At 40.8% G+C, this 20,750-nt stretch overlaps 1 protein-coding gene across 1 annotated transcript in view; it reads right to left on the reverse strand.

Annotated features, from left to right (window-relative positions):
- LOC126199555 (cardioacceleratory peptide receptor-like) overlaps positions 1 to 20,750 on the reverse strand; it is a 385,883-nt gene that overhangs the window by 364,695 nt on the left and 438 nt on the right. The window lies entirely within an intron of this gene.

The raw sequence follows: 20,750 nt of genomic DNA on the forward strand, positions 1-20,750 counted from the left end.
ACGCTCCGATCCGTAGAACGCCAGTTTTCTTTCTCCTGATAACGACGTCCTCTTGAGTAGTCCCCGCCCGGAGATCCGAATGGGGGACTATTTTACCTCCGGAATATTTTACACAAGAGGACGCCATCATCATTTAATCATACAGTAAAGCTGCATGTCCTCGGGAAAAATTACGGCTGTACTTTCCCCTTGCTTTCAGCCGTTACTTCATCCATTTCGTCTTTAAATTTTGCAAAACAGTGTATTATCTCTGTCACTACAACTGTTTTCTCAATAATAAAAATTTCTAATACACTCAGCTTATTGTCTTAAATACAATCCAGTATCTGTACTAGTTATAACAACAGTCATGCCTACTTTTTGTTTTGGAGGGATATCGTTTATGATAGCTCTTTAAATGACGCCATTTACAGCAGAATGTCAGTAATTGCGTTAATTGTTCTATTGCAGTTTCGGTGTAAGTCAGTCAACGTTGAGAAGAGATAGCAATGTAAAACGTTTACATAAACGAGTGGATTAACGTCCCCCTGCACGTAAATGACACAAATTTGCATATCATGTCACTTGTGTCAGTGATAATCTCGGCTGACTACATTAAAATCAACGATGACACAACCCTACAACAATGCTGTCATTTTTAACCTGTTACTATGCCGAAACATGACACTGAAACTTTTGCTTGGTAATGGCACATAAGCCGAAATTGCAATAGTACCATAAAAACAGTGCCGACGAAATACAGTAAGTGAATTAACTTAAATGATATATACAGGCTATGGACCAGAACTACAAGAAATTACTCTCTCATAATACCATATAAAACATTTTACAAATGTTCTACGAATCGTATGAAAACGAAATGCTTCCAATCAAACTGATACTTTGGTTCCAGTCATTTGTGAATGACAATCAACTGGTGCACAGCCTAGCTGACAAGCGGAATACATGAAATAAAAGGCAATTGTGCATGCTGTATACAGAAAGAAATTTAAATACAGTCTTACAACATTAAGGTACTCTCTTACCTGATATATGTTAAAATAATAAGCATCTTATTAACATTGAAATATTCCTTGGAATGAAATTACTCCTTGTGCTTCATATGAAACAGTAATACAGAATCTCCTTCAACTTCAATATTAGTGCTCTGTATCAGGTGTAAATGAGAATAACTATAACAGTCACCTTTGGTGACTTTGGTGTTGGTTTTAAAACTCAGAGGAGCAGAGTGGCAAGTGTTGTGTACATGGTCGAACAAGGACTTGTCACAAACTCGACCTCATATTCTAAGGATATAAAAAACTACACTTGCTAGATACTGGTCTCACAACCGATCGTGCTCGAGAAAGTGAGGCATTATCCTGTTAGTAGGCTGTTATGATCCGAAAGTACACCTTTTAAACTTTAACTATGGCAAGCACCTGGGGTCTGAGCGCGAAGTACTGTACACTGAAGTGACAACAAGAGCCCTCCTAATCGCAGTGTGTCGAAGGTGTGGGAGGAGGGGGGCTAGTGATAGGAGAGGTTGACATCTCTGCCCAATGTGTTTTGAACTGTTGTTGAAGAACACGAGTTATTTTAAGCGAGAAACACTACGAGGGCAATTGGGAAAGAAAGATCCGATGGGGTGCGAAATGGAAACCACAGTGAAAACCCTATGAATCTTTGCACAGATGCGTTAGGCAGTGCTTCTAATACGCCCGTCGATAGCGTCACTTCACTCTTTTCGGTTCTGAGCCCACAGTGAGCACGTAAAAATGCTTAGAACAATAGTGTTTCACGCCAAATATGAGGGCTTGTTGTGATATCTCGCCTGATGTCATGCAGCCCACATAACATAGCTGTCATGCGTCTACTTCTTCGTGACAATTCTCGGCCGCACTCTATAGGGGAAATGAAGATACTCCAGCAGCGTTTTCGATGGGAAGTGTTTGGTCACCCACTATAGAGCCCATAATTGACTCTCCCTGAGTGTCATCTACGCTCACATGAACCGCTGACCATGAAGACAAGTGTTCTGTCACAGACAACGAGCTGCAAATAAAACACTTTTGGTTTCACAGTGGTTTCCATTTTGCGACGGATCGGTTCTTACTTTCTGAATAGGCCTCGTAAGTAATATGAGTATATTAATACTTAATATGTCAGTCTCACGAACATATACGTTCAATACTATTTTAACAGTATTCTCTTACTGATATTCTAGTGCACCACATGATAAAAGTTAATAAACCTAAGTAACTGAGAATAGTTATGAAATGAAGCTAATGATTTTCGATCTACAATTTAGTCATGCCAGTAACGGTAAGAACAGTTTATCTCTTACAAATGTACTTCACTTTAACAGTGCCCTTTTAAATCCAATGAAATTAACGTTCAACAGCGACGTTAATAATCAAATAGCCCTACGCTACTTCTTTACTGAGACATTTATTCATTTCATTCTTCCACACTGAATTTTTGTTTCAAAACATTAAAATGTTCAATGTAAAGAGATATCCGGAACCAGCTATAGGATACAAACCGCGTACTTTGACACAATGTGCAAAATATGTCACCAGCGTCAAAACAGTATTTAATGAACCTCTTACTTGCTCCTCTGCAGAATACTTCCTGCTCGGGCATTGGGCGGCTTCAGTGGGTCGGATCATAACAAATAATCGTTGCGGGCCAAAGTTTACAAAGTCATAACTTCTGGCTGCTAGAATAATGGCCCAAATTTTCGTGCGGGATCGACTGCTGGGAATTATATCTTGGAAGAATGCTTATTTATCCTTAAAATATGAAAAAATGGCTCTGAGCACTATGGGACTCAACTGCTGAGGTCATTAGTCCCCTAGAACTTAGAACTAGTTAAACCTAACTAACCTAAGGACATCACAAACATCCATGCCCGAGGCAGGATTCGAACCTGCGACCGTAGCGGTCTTGCGGTTCCAGACTGCAGCGCCTTTAACCGCACGGCCACTTCGGCCGGCTTAAAATATGAGGTCGAGTTGGTAATATGCCCTAAGATAAGATTTAAGTCATAATAGTACCTTTTTATTGCATTGTTAACCGCTACTCTGATGTTTCTGCGTCACTGGAAGACGGCAGTTATAATCTGATTCTCCAGTATGATTCTCCAGTACGAAAGCTCACCGTTTCGTAGCTTCAAGAATAATTACTTATTTTAACCGCAATGAGGCTGTAGCCATCCCGTATTGATGACATGTTCTGCAAGATTTTCTGTCGTTCGATGAATCTCTCTCGTTTGCGCAGTGTCGGCGGTTAAAAAATTCCTGGACCACTTTCATGAGTTCCTAAACAAGAGTTCATCCAGGGACTGAGGTGGAGGGCGCGGGCCGGATTAGTTTTACAGTGGGTGGCTCTGGGTACACTTGCTAATAGACCGTAAACATTTTTTTTCAAATTGGAACGTCCCTCAATGTAGCGGGGCAGAGGACGAATTCGCTGTGTGAAGATCGTCTTTCATCAAGGATAGGTAATGGGGAGAAAGGGAGCGGCAGAACTGCATGAAGCTACCTTCTGGGAGCGCCCATGCTTCTACATATTGAAAACGTCCCAGGATGTACTACATTTTCCGGAATGTAAAAGATGATGGGTAACGCGCAATTATCTGACGGAAAGTTAAAAACGTAGAACACAAGGTCAAATGTCAAAGTAACTTCGTACACGTACATATCTTCGGGGGATGTGAAAACGAGACCATGACAGAAAAAACTGAAATTTGTGATAAGTTCCAGGGGACCAAATTGCTAAGGTCATCGGTCCCTAGGCTCACAAACTCGATAATCTAACTAGCTTATGCTAATGACAACACACACACCCATGCCCGAGGGAGGACTCCAACCTCCGACAGGGGCATACACAGAAACCGTGGCAAGGCGCCCTTAGAACGCACGGCTATCCCGCGCATCACCCTGACAAAGTTTGGAAGAGGCCTCGTGGTGTGTTTCTATGTGGGCGGCTGGCTGAATAGGGCAGTATCTAGATTTCAGAATGAGATTTTCACTCTGCAGCGGAGTGTGCACTGATTTGAAACATCCTGGAAGATTAAAACTGTGTGCCGGACCGGGACTGGAACTCGGGATATTTGCCTTTCGCGGGCAAAGGCTCTGCCGACTGCGCTACCCAAGCACGACCCGTCCTCACAGCTTCAAATCTGCCAGTACCTTGTCTCCTACCTTCCAAACGAGGTAGTGACAGAATTGAAGCTGTGAGGACGGGTCGTGCTTGGGTAACGCAGTCGGTAGAGCCTTTGCCCGCGAAAGGCAAATGTCCCGAGTTCCAGTCCCAGTCCGGCACACAGTTTTAATCTGCCAGGGAGTTTCAGTATCTACATTCGTAAGGCAATCGTATGTGACAGCTGATTGTTAATGGACCAAATGGGAACGTAAGGGCAGTCACAATCGTCGTTTAGGGTCACCACCATGTCAGACCGCCACATGTTGAGGCTACCGTGTTGTGCACCAAGCACGTTTATTTCTAGCTTTCTTGGACGAAGATGTTCGCCATGTTTAGCTTTTCCCATACGTGTAGATCTTTGTAGAGTAAGTGTGCGGTAATCTAATTGTTCATGATATCGTTTCGGTTGTCAGTTGGTCTCATATCGTTTGAATACAGATCAACGAAGGTCATCAGCCATACGTATACTCATATATTATGGACGTTGTCGTCTATGACATTTCCGTGGTGAACGTTTTTTTTTTTTTTCAAAATAACAGATAGCTTCCAGTCAATCTGCTGGAGATAGGATATATTCCTCCATTTTGTATTAGTCAATGATACTCCAGTGTCTGGCAACCCTTGTATTGACTCATTAGTAGAATGCTATAGCAACAGGATACCTAGTACTTCCTCACATACTCGATAATATTACACATGCTCTATTTCACTCACCAAGTCAGGATATTCACATACTCGTTAATAACAGGCTTCTTTCAGTGTGTGTGATCAGCTCGAACATCAGCTGTGTCCCAGTGCCAGTATTAGGATGTTAAGGACCAATTACAATACTTGTGTGGGCCAGACTGTCTCAGGAGAGAATATACCAGCTTCCCATGCAGATTAGACTATACTAAATTAGGTTAGACATACGTGTGTATCGACTAGATCTATAGTGAAGATATCCGCACGATGCAGAAAATTTAAGAAAAACAAGAACACATAACAAATATTTACGAAGTAAAACAAATATCCTGATGTAACTTCCACAGATACCAAGTGAAATCTTTCTCATGGGTGTGGACTACTTCGAAAATATCTTTAACATATTCTCATTGATAAGTTAATAAATGACTTTTCACAAAACATGAGAATTTTCAGCATACTGAAGTGCATATGGTTGTTCTTACGCTATTGTAACCGTTCATCGTCAAACAGAAAATTCATTTTGCAACACTTGTTCAAATGACTGCAGTACTGTAAAGAATCTGTACAGAAGATAGGATGAACTACTACTCGCATTACTTCATATTATTAGTAACATATAGAAATAAGTTGGGTCTTCTTAGAACGTCATTAATCTATTTGAAGGAGTTGGCCACCAATTAATCCTTTACGCTTCTCTTAAACGAACTTTATTTGCGGGTCAAACTTTTTATACCTGCTGACAAGTTATTGAAAATGTGTGATATTGAATAATGGACACCTTCCTGGACCAAAATAAGTGACATTAAATCTCTGTGGAGGTTTTTTGCATTTTTGACATTCATTCCTTGAACTGAGATGCTGCTTTGAAAAACATATGTTTTAACGACAAATTTCATCACGGAATAAATACCCAATAAGACCAAAGAAATACGACGTATCACTAAGGAACTATCCAAATGCGGCAGACATCCTCAGATGTGATGTTCATCTACAGATAAACAAATGATTACAGTTTCAGAAAAACTCGATGATTTACCGAGGAGAAAAAGCTTCAGAAATAGAAAACAATCAACACTCCGTTGGCTCACATCTGGCTCTAATGCAAGCAGTTATTTGGCTTAGTATTGATTGATGGGATTGTGGGATAGCCTCCTGTGGGATTTCGTGCCAAATTCTATACAGCTGCCACGCGAGATCATCAGAATCCTGCCCAAAATTCTCCAGACGTTCTTAACTTGGGAGAGATCCGGCGATCTTGCTGGTTACAGAAGGCTTTGGGACGCACGAAGACAAGCAGTGGAAACTCTCGCCGTGTGCGGGCGGACGTTACCTTACTGAAATGTAAACGAAGGATGGCTCATCGTGAAGGGCAACAAAATGGGTTGTAAAATACCGTAAACGTAACGTTATGCTGTACGGCTACCGCGGATGACAACCAAAGGGTCCTGCTATGGAAAGAAATGACACTCCTGGTGGTCGAGCAGTGCGGAGGGCGACAGTCAGGTTGGCGTCCCACCACTCTCAAGGACGTCTCCAGACACATCTTCTGCCAGGAATCTCATAGATTGGAGTATTATTGTCTTCAGCGACGATATCTGTTTAGAACTGAGCCCTGATGACTTACGAAGACGTGTTTGGAGACGCCACGGATAGTGGTGGAGCCGGCCACTGTGGACGAGCGGTTCTAGGCTCTTTAGTCGGGAACCGCGGGACCGCTACGGCCGCAGCTTCGACTCCTGCCACGGGCACGGATGTATGTTATGTCCTTAGGTTATTTAGTTTTAAATAGTCCTAAATTCTAGGGGACTGATGACCTCAGATGTTAAGTCCCACAGTGCTCAGAGCCATCTCAACTATTTTTGCTAGTGGTGGGATAGCAGTCCTTAACTCACAGTGTTGTTTCGACAATATTGTACGCTCCGTTTTGTTGCCCTTCATTACAAGTCATACTGGGTTTATCTTTCAGTAAAATAATGCCCACCTCCACATGGCGAGAGTTTCTACTGCTTATCGTTTCCTTGCCAAACAGTACCTTAACCATCAAGGTCGCCATTTGGAGTACTATTGGCAAGGCCTCCCTCCAGTTCGGGATTTCGACTGTCTAATGTGCAATTTCGACAGAATTTTCCACGATACGCTCAGGATATTCAACAACTGTGTTACCCAATTCCAAGCCGAAGAACTGCTTGCAGAAGAGCCAAAGTGGAACTGCCCGTTATTGGATTGCTTAGTTACTAAAGCTCTTGGTCTTAAATAAATCATCGAATTTTTCCGAACTTGTAATCACCTACCGATTACCATCCCATTTGAATGATTTCTTCGTGTTGCGTCTTGATGCGTCTTTTCTCTGTCTTAGACTGTATATTAGGAAGTAGTGGCAATTATTTATAGTTCCCTAAACAGACCTCCGCTGGATGTTCTTGAGTTCATACCATAAACAATTCTTAATGCCCGTTTTTTTTTGGCCCCACAAGCATTATCTTGCGTTGATGAGTTATCGCAAAAAATAAACTAGTCTGATATTATCGAAAGTAAGTATATATTGTCTACTATTTTATTTTTGTACCACCTCTGCCTGATATTATTCATATTGCGAACTAGAGATCTGTTAAGGCGCTCTGGCAGTTCTATATTGTGCTCTTTCCACTTCAATTTATTATCAATCTGTAGTTCTAAGAATTTAATACTGTCAGGTTCTTCTATCTGTTTGTTACCGCATTTTAGCACATACTGGCGGGAAACTTCTTACACATCCTAAACTGCAAGTAATTCTTTTTTTTTAAACTTGATTGACAAGGAATTGCCTAAGACTATTTACAAATGTCTATAAACATTTCAGTAGCCATTCTTTCTAACATTATTCCTGATATGCTACTTAATGCAATGTTTGTATCATCCACAAATAAAACAAACTTGGCATCTGGAAGTGTTACAGGTGAAAGCTCATTCACATTAACAAATAAAAGCAAGGGCCGTAAAATGAAACATTGTGGAAAGCCACGTGTAATTACTTCACAGCTGTATGAAGCCTGATAGCTTAATACTTATCTATTTCCTAATGACACTTTTTTCCTATAAGAGATACAGGAGTTAAACCATTTGGCAGCATATCCCATTACATCGTAATATTCTGATTTGCTTGAAAAGATATTCTGATTTACTCAGGCAAATGCCTTTGACAGATCAGAAAATATACAGTAGCCTGTAATTAACTGTCTAATGAGTTAACTACATTGTCGCTGTGTGTATAGATAGCTTTCTCAATATCAGAACCCTTTAGAAATCCAAACAGTGAATATGAAAATACTTTATTTGTTGTCAGATGGTTAAGAAGCCGACTGTTTACCTTCCTTTATAAAATTTTTGTCAATATTTACTAAAGTGGAACTGAACGGTAATTGGACCGTATTTATTTATCTGTTCCCTTAAACAAAGGTTGAACTTCCGCATATTTCAGCCATTCAGGAAATGTTCTACTGATAAATAAATGGCTACACAGATAACTTCATATGTTTCAAATTCTGCTCACAAGCACACTTTTTAATTAACTTTTTTGATATTTTATCATAACCACTAGGGGTTTTTGCTTTTAAAAATTTCATGTTGGACATTACTTTTAGTAGTGTACTGAGTATCATATTTAATGTACTAAGGTTATTCATAATGAATAGCTTGAGATATTGTATGTCAGCATCTACTGAATCTGACAACTCCATTTTTTCAGTAATAGCCACGAAATTCTTGCTAAAGGATTTTGATCACTGCACGAATCTGCTACCAATGCATCAATCACCCTTAATGCTATCTGCTATTATTCATGTCTGGTTCTACTAGGCCTCCCTTTACTACATCACACAGTGTTTTAATATTTTTATCTGATGTGATTAACTTTTTCTCATAATACATTTGTTTTGATGTTCATATTACTAGCTCTAATGTGCTGCATTATGTCTTTTAATGAGCTACAGCACCAGTATCTGAGCTGTTTCTGACTGAGAGGTATAGTATCCTTTTTCTGCTATGAGATATCCTTATTCCTTATGTAATCCGTGATTCTTTATAGATTTTGTTTAAACTGTGTGAGTATGAGTGTACGGCAAAGACTTAATGGATAAAACTATCGTATTTTATATTCATGCCACGAGCACTGTACACTGTGTCCTAAAATAATCAATATTTGGTTTACTGGCTACCTTCTTGAATTGGTATTTAGTAGTTATAAACATACTGTTCAGTATTAACGTTTACTAAACTTAAATTTTAGTCATGGTATGAGAAGCCATTGACTATTAGTTTAGTTATGTAATTTTGTTCATTCAACCTTTCTGAAGAGATATTATCAACGGCTGTTTATGAGCGATTAGCTACTCTAGTTGGGGAGTTTATTGCTGGAATTAAATTGAATTATTGCGTTACAGGCTAATAACTTCTTACTGTAAGAAATTTTAAAAAATCTACATAAAATTACCAACAACCGCTTTTTTTCTGTTAAATATACCAGTAGAGCTTCAACGTGGTTTGTGGACAGATTAAAATTACTCACAGGTGTTCTGTAAAGACTTACTATAAAAAATATTAAATTTTAGTTCTGTCACACGTGATTCCATATGCTGCTCTGGTCAAAAATTATGAATGTCTATGTTCTCAAATTTCTGAAAATTCTTAATGAATGTGGCAATTCCTCCCTTATGCATCTCTGATCTACAAAAGTGGGATGCTAACGTGAATCCTGTAACACTTATCATATCTATACCAGCGGTCACGTGGTGTTCACAAGGCCAGAATATGTCAGACGGGTTTGTTGACTCTGCTTCATCTAAGAAGATAAATAGTTCATCAATTTTACTTTTAGTCCTCGAATATTTTTATGCGATGAAGATATTTCGCATTGACTGAGATAATATTGGGTGGAAACATAATTTCTGCTCATTGATGAAAATTTTTATCTAACACCTGTTCGTATTCATGCAATGTGCCAGGATTATGATCATCTGTTTCTTTCTCAGACTGAAGGTTTGTTTCAGTCCTAGCCACTCTTAAAACTTGGTTTATGTCCGTTCTCCCTATCCTAAAAATGGTGCTCTTCTGAACACAGTAACCGCTCATTCAAGACAGAGGGTGATTGAACGTCATACTGCTAAAGGGGTTCATACTGCAAAATTCTTCGAAAATTTTACTCGACTTTTGTAATTGATCTACTAACATCACATATCCCCTCAACCCGTGAAGTTTAATTTCGTTCCCACCTCCCTCTGCAAGTGCCTTATTTGATATACTTTCATTGTTATGCGGAGAATGACGTGTCGAAAGAAACGGTCTTTCGGCAATAAAGGTTATGCGATGACGGAATAGTTCTGTACACACCATGGAACCAAGGTTCTGGTGCTTCCTCTTCAGAAAGAGAAATAATAATACAGATTAAAAAATCTTTGTTAGGTTATTTCGCAACATTTATGGTGGTAGAGAACATTCTTCCGCTAATATTATTAATACATAGACTCACGACAGCAGAAAAATGATTTACGCATAAATAACAGCAGAGTATTGCTGTGCGCAGTGTTTTGAGATCTTATGTGATAAACGCAGTTGATTTTAAACTGTAGGGTTTACTCCCCTCGAAAGGCTCAGAGGACCGTTATTAATTGGTTTGTGCATTCTCACAGAAAATTTGTTTGATTTTCGATATTTCAGAATAAGAACAATTTACAAAGCATTTAACCGAGGGGCAAAGCTGTATGTACCTGGAATCTAGACAGGAGTTGAATATTACTGGTGAACTCGGTGATAAAATCGCATCTGTAGCTATGCTTATCTTCTTAACAAAAAGAGTAGTGAGATTATTTCCACATGAACTGCAATCAAGAGAGAATTTTCACTTTATTAGTACCATTACACACACACACAAACACACACACACACACACACACACACACACACACACACACACACACAGAGAGAGAGAGAGAGAGAGATACACACACACACAAACGAAGAGAGAGAGAGAGAGAGAGATGATGCGCCGAATTTAGTACGGGAGACCAGTCATGAGGCTTTTGAGGCCTCAGAGCGACTTCTGGCTTAAAGCTACGCGTTTATCTGCCACAGGCCATCGTGCATTACCAGTGTTAGGGAGTCTCGATTTGTTGACAAAGTAAACCTCACGAGCCATTACGGATTGCGAACGTGTGTTTGTGAACTTAATGGATCATGTAAATTAGGAGACATTAAACCAACCAACAGCTTTAATCTTGTGTCATTTGTTTCCTGAAATACCAACATGCATACACGTCGAATGAAATCACAGTGAACATCGTGCTTACTGGTGTTGCGATCGAGTTAGGAAGGGATAGAGCCTCGATTTGTTTACAAATTGCATTGGGGACGAAAGGCTCGCTGCTCATCGGTCCGTAGACAAGTAATTCCAGTGCTTAGATGACCCAATTTACTTCGTCCGCAGGTTTAACTTAATACTGTACTCGCATCCTCCCTTGCATAAGCAATCGACAAGCTTATGAATACGTGTTGAAGATGGTTTCTGGTGACATAAAGTCATATATACTCTGGACATAAATTTGCTTTCATTGTTCATACAAATACATTATTCCGTTGTTTTTTTTTTCGTCTAACCTGTGACACACGACGGTGGTGAGGCATGGACGTCTTAATGTCGTTACATTGCGAACTTCGTACAAAATGCTAAAAACTGTTCAGCTAAACACCAAGAAAGAAATAACTATGTTTATGTGCAGGATAAAAGCCCCAATAAATTTCACTACGTCCTGAGATTTACGTAGAAGACAATGGTATTATGATGCACGTAGTTGATATTTATGCCACCTAGAAACAGGAATGATTACCAAAAGTATTCCTTTCGCCCTGCCGGCCGGTGTAGCCGAGCGGTTCTAGGCGCTACAGTCTGGAACCGCGCGACCGCTACGGTCGCACGTTCCAATCCTGCCTCGGGCATGGATGTCTGTGATGTCCTTAAGTTAGTTAGGTTTAAGTAGTTCTAAGTTCTAGGGGACTGATGACCTCAGATGTTAAGTCCCATAGTGCTCAGAGCCATTTGAACCATTTTGAACCTTTCGCCCCATGGCACTCCCATGGTCCAGCAAAAGCGTCTTCAAACAATATGAGCATACGTTATGTTGAAACTGTCGACTGTCTTACTTAGTTCATTCACTTCATTCTTTCTTTCTTTCTTTTAAGAGTAGTAATATCTTCCAACGGAAGCCCAGACGCTTATATCATTGATACAAATTTCAAATGGCTCTGAGCACTATGGGATTTAACATCTGTGGTCATCAGTCCCCTAGAACTAAGAACTACTTAAACCTAACTAACCTAAGGACATCACACACATCCATGCCCGAGGCAGAATTCGAACCTGCGACTGTAGCAGTCGCGCAGTTCCACACTGAAGCGGCTAGAACTGCACGGCCACCACGGCCGGCGATAGGTATTTCTTTTTTCTGATAGAACCGAAACAAAATTCCGTGGTAAGTAATTTGTTTGTGTTATTGCATACTTAAAGATGAAAGAAGACGATGACAACGCGACGTAGAATTCTGTACCGAATATTACGCGAGCACGGTCGCCAAAAAGAAAAAGGATACCACGCTGGAAACACGTTTCCTGTGCACACATAAAGTATATGTGGGGTTGCTCTGCTTGATTCTGCGAAGGGAGTTGCTATATGATTTTCTTTCGGTTTTATCAAAAAAAGAAATATCTGTCAATCATATAAGCGTCTGATTCTTCTGCTGGAGGGTAGTAAATGTGATATTATCGAAACGGTCCGGAAACGTCTACAGAGAGTCAAAATTATAGGATCGGGAGCCTCTGAATTTACATATGTATAGTGTAATGCCCTGATGATGTATGTACCTAAACAAGGAAAATATGTCCAGTAAACATTGGCTGTAAGAGGTGTATCTGAGGAGCTGTGAACACGTGTTCGTTTACGCTACTGTGAAACATATCTCCTCTATTGAACAAGTGCTCATAATTCTTAAGGTTTATATTTGAGAGCCCATGATTACTAGCCATTTTTTCTTGTTTTGGTCCGTACTACCACCCATGAAAGATGCCTACCCTATAATATTAGCAACAACAGTACCAATGTATTTATTCCACTGTCAGGGGTATCAGAATGGTTTTACTCATAACTTTCGACTCATTCGTTTCCGGTACAGGGACGCTTACCTCAAATTGATACATTTACCCTTCTCTATCATCATAGAAAGTTTGTAACATCATCACGGATACACCCTGCATATACATACATTTAACGTGTACATTTTATAGTGGGTGTGATACAGTGTTGTACACAATGGTTCCGTATTCGAATCGAGAACTTGCCCACATGATATTTGCTTACGGAAAATTAAATGGCAACAGGCGGCGGACAGCAAGGTTGTACCTTCGTATCGGGGGACCTATACTCTCCGACAACAACCGCAGCATTTACTGTTTGCAATAGTGTTTCGCTGTTTCTCTGAAGCAGGGTCGTTTCAGGAATCAGGAACTCATGAAGGACGTACCAGAAATGTACGGACACCAGATTTGGAGGAAAATTTGGAAATTTGTGGTAAGTTCCTATGGGACCAAACTGCTGAGGTCATCAGTGACTAGGCTTACACACTACTCAATCTAACGATCGTGTGGTACATTCTCCATGACAATTGTTGCTGCCCTTAATACTTACAGCGTGTGCACAGATTACTAGCGACAGAACAGTTTTGTGACTGGTTTCTTCACCAGGCAACCACTATTCAGATATTTGTGTCATCTATCCTATTCACAGATGAGGCCGCCTTTACGTGTTATCTTCGACTTTCGTAACAGTCATCTGTGGGATAGTATGCAGAATCACCATGGTATGGTGACAGCGAATCATCGTCATCTGTGCAGCTGGAATGTGTAGGCCGGGATAATTGGCGACTGTATTTTGGAACCAGTCTACCTTTTATGTCACCTAACATGTTGGAATTACCATCCTTTCTTGCGGATGACTTTGAACCCCCTGCTGGAAGAAGTGCTACCATCGAAGGATTATGGGGCTGCTACATGATGGTGCACCAGACCACTTCGGACGCATCACACTCGTGTCTTCCCTGGTCGATGGACGGGTCGAGGGGGTCCAGTTGCATGGCCTGCTCGTTCAGTGGATCTAAACTTGTGCCATATCTGGTCATGGGGACATCTCAAACGTATCGTGTATGCAGAGCCCGTTCCAGCTGTGGAGACACTGGAGCAGCGTATTCACGCTATCTTTGACACTGTTCGGATGCAGCCTGGCCAATGAGAATGTGTGAGCCCGAAGATGCTACGGCACGTACACGCATGCGTTGAGGCACATGGAAACCATTTTCAGTACATATTGTAACTGTGGCAGCATGGTACAGCTCGTATTAGACCGCAGTCTCTGTAACAATGTATGATCGAATAAATGGTCTCTAGCGTGCAAACCATGCTTTTCCGTACGTAAGTTCACTAGACCTTTTTTTTTGTTCCGTATGCTCTCGTCGATGAATCCCTAAAGTTCGTACACGGTGGAACAATCATCCTGTATATATGTGAGCAGTGTTCGCACTAGTCTGATGGGGCCTGCACGAAATCCCCTCTTGCGCCAATCTCTTCATCTCAGAGTAGCACGTCCACCATATGACCTCAGTTCTTTGTTGGATGTGTTCCATTTTCTATCTTTCTCTATAGTTTTTAACCTCTACAGCTTCATCTAGTACGAGGGTAATCCCAAAAGTAAGGTCTCCTATTTTTTTATAAGTACATGGACCTCTTTATTTCTACAATGGTTTACATCAGTTTACAGCTTGAACATTTTGCTATTTTTCGACATAATCACCATTTCTGTCGATGCTTTTTTGTAGACGCTGTGGCAGTTTTTGTATGCCCAAGTCATACCAGCTCGCCACCATGCTGTTCAGAAAGTAATGAACCACTTCCTTCACTTCGTCGTCGGAGCTGAATCGCTTTCCGGCCAAATGTTCTTTTAACCTAGGGAACAGGTGATAGTCAGTGGGCGTCAAATCAGGACTATAGGGTGGGTGGGCGATTATGTTCCACTGAAACTGTTGCAGGAGGGCAACGGTTTGCCGAGCGATGTGTTGGCGCGCGTTGTCATGGAGAATGTGTACCCCCTTGCTCAACATTCCTCTTCTCCGGTTCTGAATTGCCCGCTTGAGTTTTTTCAGAACCTCACAGTACCTGTCAGCGTTAATTGTGGTCCCAGCGATTCAGCTCCGACGACGAGGTGAAAGAAGATGTTCATAAGTTTCTGAACAGCATGGCGGCCAGCTGGTATGACACGGACATACAAAAACTGCCACAGTGTCTACAAAAATGCATCGATAGAAATGGTGATTAAGTGGAAAAGTAGCTAAATGTTCAAGCTGTAAACTGATGTAAGCCATTGTAGAAATAAACAGGTCTATATACTTATAAAAAATAGCAGACCTTCATTTTGGGATTTTCCTCGTACCAAGAAAGTTATTCGCAAATTTCTTTACACATATCCCAGCAATGTGTCCCTTCGTCTTGTCAGCGTTTCCCACAGAGAAATGTCTTCGTCGATTTTGTGCAGCAACTTCTTTTCCTTATTCCACGCCATTTCCTTATTCAACACCATTTCGTAGCACCACATCTCAAATTCTTCGAATCTCTCCTTTTCCGAGTTTCCCACAACCGATGAATCACTGCCATATCGTGTAGTGCTCCAGTCGTACATTCTCAGAAATTTGTTTCTCAAATTAAGGCCTAAGTTTCATATTAGCAGATTCCCTGGGTTTAGAATACCCTTTTTACTCACGCTAATCTGCGTTTTATATCCCCTTTGCTATGCCCACACTTGTTGTTTTGGTTCTAGGTATTTCAGTCCGGAACCGCGCGACTACTACGGTAGCAGGTTCGAATCCTGCCTCGGACATGGATGTGTGTGATGTCCTTAGGTTAGCTATGTTTAAATAGTTCAGAGTTCAAGGGAAATGATGACTTAAGATGTTAAGTCCCATAGTGCTCAGAGCCATTTGAACCATTTTGAACTTATTTTACTTACAAGGTATCGGAATTCCTTTACTTCATCTACTTCATGGTCACCTATTTTGATGTAAAGTTTATCTTTAATCTCAATACTTTCGTCTTTCTTCGGTTTACTCTTAGCTCATATTCCATACTTGTTAGACAGTTAATTCCATTAATCAGAGCCTGTAATTCTTCTTCACCTTCACTGAGGACTTATCATTGACACACTTTCACCCTAAACTTTAACTTCACTCCAGTACCTTTCTTTTATATCTGCCTTGTTTCTTCGACATATAAACTGAACAGTAGCAGCGAAAGACTACAACAATGTCTTTGTTGTTGTTGTGGTGTCCAGTCTGAAAACTGGTTTGATACAGCTCTCCAGCTCTCCGCGTTACTTTGTCCTCTGCAAACCTCTTCATCGCTGAGTAACTACTGCCATTTACATCCTTCTGAATCTGCTGATAGTTTTCATCTCTACGATTTTTAACCCCCCTCCCTCAACGCTTCCCTCCAGTACTAAATAGGCGATTTCCTGATGTTTCAGAATGTGTCCTACCAACCGAAATCTTCTTGTAGTCAGGTTGCACCACTACTCATCTTACACCCTTTTAATCCAAGCATTTCGTTCTTGGTTTTCCATTCTTATCGTTCACTCTTGGTTCTTGTACATACTGCTTATAACCTGTCTCTCCATATAGCGTACTCCAATTCTTCTCAGAACTATGGACAGTTTACATCATTTTACACTTCCGAACGCCTTTCTCACAAACGTATCTCAATTTCTTCTAACCTATCTTATTTTCAAGCGCAGTCTCAGAAATGCCTCTTTGCGAAATCCGCCCTGGTCATCGTCTAACAGATCATCAATTTCTTTTCCATTCTTTTGTATATTATTCTTGTCACTAAGTTGGATCTATGAGGCATAAGCTGTTACCTGATTACGCGATAGTTCTTCCACTTATCTGCACTTGGTGCCTTCGGTATAAAGTGGATGACATGTTTAAGAAAGTCTAACGGCATGTCTCCAGTTTCATAGATTCTACGCACGAAAGTTCAATTACTGTTTCTTTGACACTTCCCTCAGTGATTTTTGAAATTGCAAAGAAATTTTGTCCATCTTTTCTGCCTTATTTGATATCAAGTTATTCGAGGCTCTTTTAAACCCTGAGTCATATAGGATTTCCAATGTCTTTCACACTTACTCCCGTCTCTTCTATAATGGCACCTCTTAGGGGCTTTCGGTGTACTCTTTCCATTTATCCGCTTTGTTACGGCGTAAAGTCAAGCGCCGGCACGCCAGTCGGGAACGATAGAGAAGAAGTCGTGAGCCAATCGCACGCTGACCGACCCTTCTCCAGGACGACAACGCGACGGCAGCGGACCCTATGTGAAGAGGACGTAAGCGCCGCGGCCCGGTTGGTTGCGGCCCACTTGCATAGTAGCTTCAAGATTAGGCAATTGTATAGCAGCGACTTAGGATTACCATTACTGAAGAAAATTGCTTATTCTACATATCACCCTTTGCTTGCGACACGTCTATGTAATTCTCAAAGTTAAATACTGTCTCTTTTCATTTTGTACTAAAAGTCGCTAATACGATTTGTTTGAATTGATTGTCTAGCGAACCGGGTACATAGGATTCTTAGACTCCTCACATTCGACGACGAGCATAGAGACGTAAAACGCTGCTTGCGTTTAACAGTGGAATTCCTATTTTACTTTTAATGTTGACGCCCATATTCTTAATTTCAGTGACAGTTGTTTAGAGTTTTGTACCTGCTGAATCTGTCCTACCGACGACCATTTCTTTTTCGATTTCCTCACTTTTTTCCTGCAGACATTTCTCCTTGGTATCCCCACACTTTCTGTTTATTTCATTCGTGATTCATATTCCTGTATTCCCACCTTTCAGTGAATATTTTTGTACTTCCTTCCTTCTTTGATCAGTTGGAGTATTTATTTTCTTATCCAAAGTTTCTTTGCAAGCACGCCGATAACCGCACGTGTTAGCGCACCACTTCTGGTATTCGGGCAGGCGGAAACTGCCCGATGCACGGCCGGCAAGCCTGTTTTTAGGTGGTTTCGATCATTCAAATATGTGAATACCAGACTGGTACCCACATCCGGTACCAATTACACGATATCCAAACTTTTAGATGTTCGCATACTTTCACATGGTCAACATGATACATGGGTAACAGAGAGATGGGGTAAAAAAAATTCGTTCTCACAGGGCAAAGGGGTGGCGTCAGAAGAGCAACTGGCAACCCTCTAACATTACCAATACCAAATCCGACATTAACCGTCCCGATTCCGTGCAGGTACAGGGTAAGGACCAAAGGAAAAGATGATACAAGGCCTATTCGCAATTATCTTACAAGTTCCTACGTTTCTTTCTTCCATTTCTGTAATTTCCCTTCTTTGAGGTGTCCTTTCCTCTTCAACGCAACTGCCTACTGCGGAATTTATTATTTCAGTATCTACAGCCGTAGAGAACATCAAACACAACTCACCATTCCACAATACTTGGTTATCCCACTTCTCTGCGCAATGATTCTTGAGGTCTCTTAAAGTTCAGTCTACTCATCATTAATGAATTGGGATCTGTGTCTGTACCTGCTCCAAGATAGTCTGTATCTGATATTGAAACCTCTGCCTGAGCATGAAGTAGTCCATCTCGAATCTTCTCGTGTCTCTGGACATCGTCTTCTTGTGATTTTTTACCAGTGTATTGGCTACTACTAGCTGAAATTTATTGTAGAAAGTTATTTCTTTCCTCGTTCCTACTATCAAGCCCATAGTCTCCCGTAACTGTCTTCTGTTCCTTCCGCTACAACCGTATTCTAATCTGACATAATTAATAGATTATCGTCTTCCTGTACATACTTAATTTCCTTTTGAACATCGTCGTATACTTTACCTAATTCTTCACTAACTACTTGTGATCTCTGCATATAGGTCTCCTCTCGGTTGTGAAGAGAACAACCTGTTATTAAACTGTTCACATTTAGTTTCTTGTTCACGGATCATTTTCGCTATTTACCGTAATGATGTAGAACGAGTCATTTTATAGTCAGATTTAACATTCATGCGTATATATGGCTACATGCTGACTATTTCCAATTGCGAACTCAGTTCCCGCTCTACACATCCTGTCCATGAGGAACCCTGGTCCCCTTACACCAATTTATGCTGCTGTTGAGATTACCCCACACGTAACTGACCAGAAACCCATACCTTCTTTCCCTTTCACCTACTGACCCGAACTGTTTCTAGGCTGAGTCTTTGCAGTTCCTTTTTCAGTTTTCCTAGCTTACCTACCACATTCAAACTTCTGATATACCATGCTCGACACTTAGAATTTTATCCTTTCGTTGATTACTTCATCATTTTTTTATAGTTACCTCCCCCTTGGCAGTGCTCTCTCAGAGATCCGAATGGGGGACTATTACGGAATCTCAGGACAATGGAGAGTTGATCATAACACTTTTTCCGGCTATAGGGCACATGTCATGTGGTTATACATTATGTGCCTTTAACACAGTGGTTCCTCTTATCTTCTACATCCTGATGCAGTTAATCTTTGCTTGTTCTTCAACCATTTAAGGGCAGTATGCCACTCCTACAGCAAGAGGTTTCCCTGATCTCTGCCTGCTCCTCCGCCCTGTTTTTCCAGGCTGTTGGCAGAGCGAGGGTGATTTTTATGCCAGTAGTCTTCGGCCGCCATTCAGTCTTGTAGCAGTGGAACGTCTTGATTCCTCTACGGAGATGCACCGGTGGCCGGTCTATACTGTCTTTCACTACCAGTCAAAGACATTACCCCTAGACCATTGGTGCATCCCCGTAGAGTGCCAACTGCAAGAAGCTGCAGCGGTAGAGTGACAATCTGTTGGATGAAAAACTGTTCAACAATTTAGCTCTCAGGAAGAAAACCAAAGATTATTATACGAGTGCCATTGGGGATAGAGTTAGGCGTAATGGACGGATGAACATCGTGGGACAGAGATAAAACAAACGTGAGGGAAGAAATGTGGTGAAGGACTACAGCCGATAAGATCCGTGGGAAGAGAGAAGCCAGAAAAGAAACTGCATATGAAACGTATGTAAATAGATCAGAGAGAGGCCGCAACAGAAATAATCTATGCTTACACTTTAAGCAGATTAACGCGTAACTCACCTAATGACTTTTCTGTAACATATACTGCGAGGTGTGGTCTCTGAGACACCTATGTTTAAACTGATATTTAGGGGCTAAAACATTTGAAAATATCCATGTAAGTCATATAACATTCATTTTTACAATTGTATCAGTGCTGTTTAAATCCTCCTTGTTGATTTTATTCCACTGAATAAAATCTCCAGTATTTCTTTTTTATTACACAAAATCACGTACTTTATTGCGGTTGTTTAAATAGCAGACATAAATAAACTGACGAACTGTTAGAGAATTAAATTTTATATTCTGAAAATTGTAGAATCTCTACAGAACGTAAATGTTAACATAAGGCTAGATTCCAGAGTTTAGGCTTTCACATAAAAATTGCACTCGATAGGACAAAATAAAAACCTGCAAAGCTGACATTCACTGCTCGAATCAACATTTCCCTTTACCACCACTCAGAAGACATTTGATGTAAACTAACACTTTAAGTATTTTATTGGAGAAACAGGGAAGTGCCGAGCACCGTTGTCCTAAATTTCTTTCCCTGAATGATACACTTGTTCGCCAGCAAAATTGTGATCACGGTCCACAGTAAACTCGTCGTCTTTTTAGTCTGTTCTTATCTCTGTCACTGACAGCTTCCTCTCTTATCAACTAACCACTTTCTCAC

The sequence above is a fragment of the Schistocerca nitens genome, chromosome 8, assembly GCF_023898315.1.
Source record: "Schistocerca nitens isolate TAMUIC-IGC-003100 chromosome 8, iqSchNite1.1, whole genome shotgun sequence".
NCBI lineage: Eukaryota > Metazoa > Arthropoda > Insecta > Orthoptera > Acrididae > Schistocerca > Schistocerca nitens.